This window comes from Lygodium microphyllum, chromosome 1 (genome assembly GCF_053477565.2).
Source record: "Lygodium microphyllum isolate KBCC chromosome 1, Lygodium_microphyllum_v1.1.10, whole genome shotgun sequence".
NCBI lineage: Eukaryota > Viridiplantae > Streptophyta > Polypodiopsida > Schizaeales > Lygodiaceae > Lygodium > Lygodium microphyllum.
In genome coordinates this window covers 91,777,703-91,788,172 of record NC_141135.1, presented here as the reverse complement: position 1 = coordinate 91,788,172, position 10,470 = coordinate 91,777,703, and the positions used below count along the sequence as shown (strand labels likewise).

The 10,470-nt window shown below is 42.9% G+C and overlaps 1 pseudogene across 1 annotated transcript; it reads right to left on the bottom strand.

Moving 5' to 3' along the window:
* Positions 1 to 2,959: 2,959 nt before the first annotated feature.
* LOC148041401 (7-deoxyloganetin glucosyltransferase-like) lies at positions 2,960 to 5,261 on the bottom strand (annotated as a pseudogene). Its single transcript, XR_015692416.1, has 2 exons — positions 4,653 to 5,261; positions 2,960 to 4,024 (listed from the first exon to the last, which is right to left on the bottom strand). The product of XR_015692416.1 is annotated as a 7-deoxyloganetin glucosyltransferase-like (transcript).
* Between the last annotated feature and the right edge of the window lie 5,209 nt (positions 5,262 to 10,470).

Sequence of the window (10,470 nt, the reverse complement as noted above, 5' to 3'; positions counted from 1 at the left end):
ATGATTGTATCGGGAAAAGTAGAAACATCAAAGAATGAGTAATCATGAGTTTGTGTAATGGGAACATCCTTTATTTGTGTGTTCTATGGATTCAATTTGCATCACCTACAACAGTCGATCTCGCCTTTCATTCTCTTAAGAGGCGCACTCAAGGTCATGTATTATTTTCCTTGGACAATGCTATTACCGTATTGCAGCAAAATCATTTGCCTAAAAACTCTGCAAACCCACTTGGTAGGCCACGATTGAGGTAAATCTCCACTACTCCTTACCTTTGTTTTATAGCTCTTTATGTGAAGACTATGGGTATCATTATGCCTGTAGGATAGATTTGCTTTTGCAACCTACATACAAGGAGCCTTGGAGTGTGACATGTGGTGTCAAAAATGTGAACGTAGGGAGACTTGGAGACAGGCAAGTGCCCCTCGCCCCCAGCTTTGCTTAATATTAGTAAAAGGTAAAAGATGCTTGTGCCGCACACCTCATATACAACTCACTCATTGGTCAGCAACTACACATGGTTGTGCCATGATGCATGTGGGTGCCTATATATTAATGGATTTATGCATGTGCGTATCTCTTGATGTTGAGAAAAGGAGGCTGGTTAGAGGGGTGTTGCTCTGCTGAATGCATTAGTTATATTTTACTAAGTTAAAATGAAATGTTAAAATATTTACATTCATTTCGAGTTTTCACTTAAGCTTTTATACTTAGAAGTATATAATACTCTCGAATGTACATAAGACTCATGCTCCAGAGAGTAAATGTCTCGGGTATGTTCCACGACAACCATTGCGGTATAAAATTTAACAATCGGAATTGTGGCACTGAAAAGGATAGATAAATTACACAGCTTATTGGAAACATGTTAGATACGGCCCAGGCAGCAGTCATCTCGAGGCCGAGGCCCAATCGAGCAGTAAACAAGGCGTAGAATGGTGGTTTGAATCGATCCCTCGAGTGGTTGATAGGGTAAAAACATTATTGTATTTAGGGTTCCGAGACAGAAAGCGCGAGCGAGAGAGAGTGGCGGAGGGGAGAAGGTCAGGGTCTGCTGGGCACTGGAGGGGGTTGTGATAGGGCCTGGACTAAGTCGGCCCAATTACGAGAGGAGGTGCCGAGTATCTTCAAGTCTACAGCCTGTTGCGCTGCCTTTTTCTAAGTGGCAGCCGAGGCCTTGAGGTGGCCGGACTGGGCCATGAGGTAGCATCATTAAATACTCGTTTCTTGCCATTTTGCTTTGGTTTTGGTGGTTTTTTGTCATTTTTTGTTGTTTACATCAAGCAGTTTTGATCTATCTACACTGTTTTAACTTGAAGTATCTTTTTCCACTGACATTGCTATCTTCAACATCGCTAAGGTTGATGGTACGAACTATGCCTATTGGAAGAGCAAAGTTTGGCAGGTGTTTGTGTATAAATCATAGATAAAGCGACTAAGGTTGAGTGGAGAGCAGCTTGAAACAATAACTAATGACAGATGGATGGAGCTTGATGAGTTATGCAAGTCCACTCTTAACTTGTCTACTTCACGTAATCTTAGCACTTGACATAGAAAAACAGTCTCAAACAAACAAGTTCCTTTTCAACAAGTTATCATATTTATCTTTGGAATACATCCAGAAATTTCAGCCCGCAGGCTAATCCATAATCCACCCGAAGGCTATCCATAATCCGCCCGAAGGCTATCCAACAATCCATAGGGATTACTAATCCAAGATTCCACTCGTAGACTAATATGCGGGCCTCGAGATCCAATCTCGAGTCACGTTGTCCTCTTGTGCAAGGCCCGAAAGGCAAGGGATTTACGGGGCCAAAGCCCCCCTAGCACCCAAGCATCCTCTTGCTCCAAGTAGCACTCAACGGAGAGACCTCACGCGGCGGGTTGGGTCCACGTTCCCAGCGCGCGGCTAACAACCCCCTTGGTTAGGGGCAGGCAGACAGTCCGGGGTAATTGAAGCTACCTCTCCCTTCAGGGCTTCAACCTGAAGCATTAAATATCTTTCCATCCTTTAGTTCCTTGAGCAAACAATGCAAACAGTGCTCCTAAAGTGTTACAAGCACAATCAATTCTAGTGGTCGTCTATTTTGCCAACTGCTAGCAGTGAATCCTTCTCTCTGAATGCATCCAGCATTCGATCCGGGATCAATTGCGACTTGGAAAGATCCCCAAGGGTTTGTTTGTTCACCCTTTTGTCTTTGGGTTAGGACCATACCATGTTAACCCAACTTAACCAATATCTTAGGTTTCGCACCCACCTGGTAGGCCACGATTGATGCAAATCTCCACTACACCTTACCTTTGTTTTATAGCTCTTTTTGTGAAGACTACAGGTATCCTTATGCCTCTAGGATAGATTTGCTTTTGCAACCTACATACAAGGAGCCTTGGAGTGTGACATGTGGTGTCAAAAATGCGAACGTACGGAGACTTGGAGACCGGCATGTGCCTCCCGCCCCCACCTTTGCTTAATATTGGTAAACGATAAAAGACGCTTGTGCCGTGCAACTCATATACAACTCACTCATTGGTCAACAACTACACATGGTTGTGCCATGATGCATGCGGGTGCCTATATATTAATGGATTTATGCATGTGCGTATCTCTTGATGTTGAGAAAAGGAGGCTGGTTAGAGGGGTGCTGCACTGCTGAATGCATGAGTTATATTCTACTAAGTTAAAATGAAATGTTAAAATATTTACATTCATTTCGAGTTTTCACTTAAGCTTTTATACTTGGAAGTATATAATACTCTCGAATGTACGTAAGACTCATGCTCCCGAGAGTAACTGTCTCGAGTATGTTCCACGACAACCATTGCGGTATAAAAATTTAACAATCGGAATTGTAGCACCGAAAAGGATAGATAAATTACACTGCTTATTGGAAACATGTTAGATACGGTCCAGGCAACAGTCATCTCGAGGCCGAGGCCCAACCGAGCAGTAAATAGCGCGTAGAATGGTGGTTTGAATCGATCCCTCGAGAGGTTGATAGGGCAAAAACATCATTGTATTTCGGGCTCCGGGACAGAAAGCGCGGGCGAGAGAGAGTGGAGGAGGGGAGAAGGTCAGGGTCTGCTGGGCACTGGAGGGGGTTGTGATAGGGCCTGGACTAAGTCGGCCCAATTACGAGAGGAGGTGCCAGGTATCTTCAAGTCTACAGCCTGTTGCGCTGCCTTTTTCCAGGTGGCAGCCGAGGCCTTGAGGTGGCCGGACTGGGCCATGAGCGCCCTGACCTTGTACTCCACCTGCTCTCTGCGGATCAGCCCGTCTGCGCCCGCCCCGAAGTCCAGGCCCACCCCCCAGGCGTCCACGCAGCACCGTTTGTTCCGCATCTGGTCTGCCAAGTAGGGCCAGCCCAGCATGGGCATACCCGCGGAGAGGCTCTGCAGGGTGGAGTTCCAGCCGCAGTGCGTGAGGAAGCCGCCCACGGCTCGGTGTGTGAGGACCTGCATCTGCGGGTCCCACGGCACGAAGCACGCCTGCCCCTTCATCCTTTCGAGATAGCCCTCCGGGAAGATGGCACCGTCGCCGTGCATCAGGTCGCCCGGATGACCCACAGCAGAGGCCGCCCGCTCGCCTCTAGCCCCAACGCCAGCTCGGCGAACTGCTGAGCCGTGAGGACCGCGATGCTGCCGAAGGACACATACAGCACCGACTCGTCCTCCTGCGCATCCAGCCACCCCACGCACGCCTCTTCCTCCGGCCACAGCGCCGCCGTCGGGTAGGCCCGATCCACGTGGCCCTCGAAGAAGGACGCCGGTAGCACTGGGCCCACTGTCCACGTGTCATCGCGCTCCTTGGCCCGCAGCGCCGCCATGGAGGCTGCCTCAAGGGCATCGAATGTGTTGATGGCCACCCACGTGGCCTCGTGGATGCGGCGGCACGGCTGCAGGAACACGTCGAACATGAAGTCCTCGTCGTCGAACGGTTGCAGGAACGTGTTGAGCTCGCGCAGCCGCAGCGCTGGCACGCCTGGGATCCAGTCGATTAGCCGCGAGTTCGAATTTCGATACGCTTCTGCAAACATATTTGCATACCATCAGAACACTAATGCAGTGTACATGAACACTGATTCTGCAGCCATTTCCATCGGTACAAGCGGTAGTGTATATCCATATACATCGCTCATAGAATAGGCACATGGCCTACTGAGGTGATGAGTTGCCATGGTTTCCTAAACTTATCATGGTGAATCAAAAAGCTCAATAGGCGCACATGATCAACCTGCAAAGGAATGCAATTGCTGGAGAGTAGATGACTTGGAAATTGATTTAGTAAAAAGCAACTAATCAAATCGTATCGCGTGTCCAGTCATTGCTAGCTACCATAGTAAGTGGGGTTAACAGACTGCTAACCGAGGAGAATTCAATTAACTGGGATACTACAAAATATTCCATGACACATCAGTTAGGTTAATGGATACTACGTTACATAGTATCGCAAGCCATCAATTGCGGACATATTGTAAAGCCTCTGCATCAGTCTATTTTACATACCATATTATCTGTACAATGGAGTACATATGAAGCGGCACATGACATCGTCAGTTAGCATTCATTTTGTGGACATTCTATACTCATCCGTATGACACATCATATTGCGAACAAATTACACACTGTGCATCAGAATAAAATCTAATTTCTACCTTCAGCAGGCCTGCAGCCAGCCATCATCGACGCCAGAGTCCCCGCCGAGGCAGTCCAAAACGCCATCCTCCTGAGCTGGAGCTTGTTCGCCACATCCTGTGTGAAATACAGATACAGGTCGGATATCATTAGAGTAAGTGGAACCGCATCTGCATCACTGTGATCCGTTTTGTCCTGATCCACGCGCAGAAGCCCCTCTACCAGCTGCTCCAATGCAGGCCGGAGGCTGAAGAAGGACTTGCAGACCTCCACCAACGTGTCCTGCCCGCTCGTGCTCCCGCTCTCTCTATCGTCCCTTATCTCTGAGAAGCGTGTGTCGAGGCCTTGCGCTTGCAGCCGAGCCTGCATGGGCTTGAGTATGGAGTGGTTGTGCTGCGTGTTCACGAAGGTAATCGTGAACCCCTCCTAAGCTAGCTTGACCGAGAGGTGCATCATGGGGCCGATGTGGCCCTGCGCAGGGAAGGGTATCACCATGGCATGAGGCCGTGCAGGTGACTTATTACATTGAGCCTTGCAGATGAGATCGGCCTCGGCGCCCATATCGGACTTTAACAGACCGATGATGCCTTCTGCAGAATATGGTGTAGAAGCTGCAGCACCGTGCTACCGATATGAGATGATCAAAGGAAGAGTATGGTTGCCACTGAAGGTATAAACCGATGAAATAATAAATTAAAATTGTTCATTTTTGAAGGGCTAGACCATATCTTCTCCTCCACGTCTCTCTATGATCTTGCCCTTTCAGTTGAAGGTCACTTTTTAAAATATGGTCTTCCAATGATGTGTGCAATAAATATTACCTTTTAAGATTTAAACTTTGTGCAAGGAAGCTTTTTAATCAAAATCACTTAATAACAATAAAATGTTAATTTGTGTGTAAGATAACTTTTTCATTCAATTTATACTATACATATTTGATTTAATCAACATTATTAAGAATCATTAATATAACCTTTACTACCTAGCTTGGATGAATTTCAAGTTATCCCGAGTAGAGTAGATCGCATCCCTATCTACCTCTCTTGGATCTCGTGTACCATTGTAAGAAAGAAACATAAGCTTGTTGACATTCTCTGAGCTCAATTGATTGCGGTCATTTGACATGGCACGGTTCATCTTCGAGAATCCCCTTTCACAATTGATTGTGCTTGCCTTAGTAACTAAGCATTGGGCAATTAGATTAATAAATTTATTTATAATACAATAGACTAAAATTTAAGGGAAAAAAGTGCCCTTGGAACACAATACTTTTTTTTTTGCCATTTTTAGTTTGCCTTTCAAATGCATTGCTTCCAATATTTTGGAATTCTCCATCATGTCAATAATGGCCCAGAAGCTTGAAGGCAGTGTTCAGGAAAAGGCGGTTCGCTTTTTTCCTAAGGTCGATTCATTTTAGGAGAAAACTTGTTCGATTACATGTGGGCAAGAAGTGCTTACTTGTAAAAAAATATAGGCGAAAAGGACTTCAACCATTTCAAGTTGATCATCTAAGGAGAATATCCTTCTCAACATTAAAATAGAAGGAAATTTCCCTTTTAGAATGATATAGAAAAGGATTTTAAATAATAAATACAGTATATATAATACTTTAAAATTTATAGATGTAAAATTTAAATATGAAATAAGGCTTAAGGCTTAAGTCTTCGACCATTTTAGCATTTGGTAGCCTTTGAGTTTGAGTCTTGAGAGCTTGAACCTAAGTCTTAAACTTTAAAGGTTGGAGTCTAGCCTTGAAGTTTGAGCATTTTAGATTTAATTATAGCTTTAATTATAATTAAATCTTACTGCACTCGACTGGCAGCAACCAATTAACCAAATGGAAGAGAGAGAGAGAGAGAGAGAGAGAGAGAGAGAGAGCTCTTATAATCGTGAACTGCTCAGCAGTGAACACTCAGTTGTCACACTTTCATGCTCATGCAACATTGTTGCTTCTTGAATCTTCAAACTAAGCTTTTGTGCCTAAATTTGAGCCTTAGGCCTGTAGACTGCCTAAAACCTATCACTACTTGCCTTCCTGCTCAGTGTTGTGATTGGGCTCGGGGCTATGGGGGGGATGAGAGAGAGGGGGAGAGAGAGAGCTCTTGCGGCTCAAGGCACCTTAAGGCCTGATTGGCAATTGCTGAAGCCTTCAAGAAGTGAAGAATTGAACAGTTGAAGAGAGAGAGAGAGAGAGAGAGAGAGAGAGAGAGAGAGATTCGTGACTTTGTTGGTCAAGGCCTTGCACAAAGGCTAACTTCATTAAGTAAGTTGTTGGACAATGGATTTTGGAACCTTGCCTATGGGCGGCCTGGCATTGAGCCTCTAAGGGCTTGAGGAGAGAGACTCAAGAGAGAGCCAAGCGGCTTAGCATGGGGCCTGGGCACTGGTCTTGAGACCGTGAGCACAAAGAGAGAGAGAGAGAGAGATATTTGAGAAAGAATCTCAGAATTTGTTGGCTGTTTGGAGTCACGATCATTAGTGCTAGGTGGCTTGGCATGCGAGACGTGGACCCTAAATGTTGAGGGGCTAGGCCCTAAGCAGAGAGAGAGAGAGAGAGAGAGAGAGAGATTCACCTGCCACCTAGGGGGCCAAGGCCTTTGTGACATTGTGTATCATTCATTCATTCATTCATTCATGAGAGAGAAAGAGAGTTAAAACTTAAAACGGGTCTTAAAAAGTTGAAGGTGCCTTAGTACTTGGGCCTGAATCAGCCCTCTAACTTCCATGTCTTATTGCTCAATTTTCTTCCTAAAATCGTGATTCGCAAGCAACAAAACAAGTAAGCAGCATCTCGATTCTTTATTGTTCAATTTTCATTTTGCATTAAGTTTTAAAGTTTAAATTTTAGTCTTTTAAGTTTTGCTATTACCAATGTAATTTCTAATTAAATATTGACATCATTCAATAAAGTAAAAGCATGCGATCTCTTTTCTTTTAAGATTGGTTATTTTAATAACTCATTATATCTTTGCTTTGAACATAAGTTTACCATTTACTAGTGGGTACTTCTAGCAATTGCTGAGCATAACAATTCCATCATCAAGTCTCTCAAGTCTTTAGGTAAATAATATTTGTGTGTGTGTTTTTACCTCTCTCTCCTCATCCTCTGCATGGAAAATTCATTAATCATTAGTGAAATGAAAGATTAGTAACAAATTCTTTTTGTTATGTGTTTATTGATAAATTTGTGAAGGTTGAAGATAAAAAGAGAATAAAGATTCGAGGAGCTTGGGTTTCCGAAGAAACAAAGGCATTACAAAAGATAGCAAATTTCAAGTATTATTAGCAAAGAAGGTAAGATCGAAACTACTCTTTTTATTTTTGAGAAATAGCACCTAAATCAAAAGAAAAAAGACAAGGTAATCTTCTCTCTTCGGTCAGGATTGAACATATAGCTAAGCATCCTTTTAAAAAGGTAAAAGAAAACACTAATAATATTGTGGAGTCATCTTCAATAGATGTATTGCATTTGAATGAATCACTCAATAATATTTCACTTGAAGATAAGGCTGAACTTGAAAGAAAAAAGGATGTTGAAGGGGAGCTACAAGCTCTACCCCGAGACCTACAGACCACTTATTGCTCAAGTGTTTCGAACCGAGCGGCCATGGCTACCTCTCACATAGCCGACGCGCAATGCCTACCTTACGGGTGTAGTGAGCTTACCTTGATGCTCGATCGAGTACCCTCCTCTTTCTTGCACACTGGTAGCTCCATGATCCTTAAGGCAAGCTCAAGCAACCTCAATCCCTCTCCCATGAGCTTCATCCTCCATAGCCACGCGTGAGACAAGAGAAGAGAAGAGAAGAGGGGAAAATGAAGAGAGAAGATGGAGAACTCCTTCTCCAAGATCCCTCAGTCTCACACAATCACTCCCTCACTCCCTCACACTCTCTCAATCCCTCTCTCAAGCACAAGCAAGAAGGCAAGAAACAAGAGAAGAAGAAGAAGAAGCTTTGGCCACACAAAAGAATGAGCTTCTCATTCACTTTTTGAACTTTATATACATGCCTTACTTTTCATGGGTAGTCATCCCCTTTTTTACATGGTCGGCCATTAGCCTAGGCCCATTTCTCATTTCCCACTGTTCTAGTCTATCCTATTCCCAACAAATGCATACAATTTGCACAGGAGTGAGCCTGGGGCTCTTTTACAAGGATTCGGGAGCGCTTTCACACTTAATGGTGCGCTTTTTACTCTTTTACTTCCCTTGGGTGACTCTAAGACTTCCTGAGGGTCGTGCCCGTGCTTTTAATTTTTTCAGGGTCTAGTTACCGGTTAAGGCGCCTTTTTCTTCGTTTTGTCCTGCGCCTTTTTCTATTTCCTTTTTTCCATTTCCTGCTCCTCTGTGCTGTGGTAAACATATGTTTATTTTTTCAAGAGGATTGGCTTGACCAATTCAAATGGCTTGTTTATGATAGAGACGAAGTAAAAATGTATTGTAAGTATTGTTTAAAATATCCTCATCCGCATAGTGCATATTCAAAAGGGGGATCAATAAATTTTAAAATTAGTAACTTAAAATCACATGTTCACACAACTTGTCATAAGTTTTCCATGGAAGCCATTTTACTTGAAGGAAAAGATTGTATTGAAAAGAGTGTTAAAAAATAAGGGAAGTAAAAGATGAGCCATCACTTTCATTATTTAGAACTACATATTTAATTGCTAAATAAAATTTACCATTTTTAATTTTTCCTGAGATGATAAATTTGTTGCAAGATTGTCATGCACCATATACTACTAGTCTCTATAATGATGATAAGGCATGTGTTGAAATGATCTATTGCATGGTATTACATCTTATGAAAACCACAATAAAGAAGGTTTATTTATTTATTTATTTATTTATTTATTTTGATGGAAGCTTGAAAGTTGTATTAAAATATATCAAAAAAAGGTTTACAGCTGTTTAAGGGAGTGTTGCTTCAAAACAGGGAAGCTACCTTGACTTGAGAGTACATAATAACAGCATTACAAAACATATAGTCCATAATAGGTCTGAACTTAAGCATCAAATGTCAAGATGTTTATCCTAAGATTCGTATCTACATCATTATTATTCAGCCTTGTTCTTGATGTCCAGCAGTATGGCTGCCACATCCACAGTGGAAAATGCTTTCCCTAGTCCCTCCTTCATATTGTCTTCATGCTGCTTGAGAATTATTTCTACATCTTTCTCAACCTGAAAACAAAGATCAAATTTAAAACCATGGATAGGATCCAAATCAATATTTTCAAGCGTTTTCTTGTTTCTGCTTATCCATATGTTCCACAAGTAATAACTTCTAATCCATTTCCATATTGGGGGAGGGATTCCATATACTTCACCCAGTAATAACTCCTTCCAAGTGAGTTTAGTGGGGTGATACTTGATGACAAGGACCTGCATGAAACACCAGATGTTAGAATTTTTAGGACAATTAAGGAATATGTGAGGGATTGATTCTACCTATTGGCCACACCTTCGGCAAAGTCCATTCCCTAGACCAACTTTGAGTGCTCTCTCATTAGTCCAAAGACTTTTGAGAGTAATGAGCCACATTAGACAATACATCTTTGGTTGGATTGAGGGAGCCCAAATGTTACCAAACCTGTAATTCCACTCTACTACTGACCAATTAATATGCCATCTGTTATTTAGTTTAAAACAAAGAGGAGCATTGCTTTCTAATAGGTATGGAAGGGGTAGAAAAGGTTTGTCCCCCATAAAACAGATTCCCTTGTAACTGAAGTGGTGATTAAGATTAATCATTGCAGACATGTTAGGTCCCCACAAGAGTACCCTTTCAGTTATCAACTCCAGTTTCTGCCTTTTAAATTTGAATTTCTATTTTA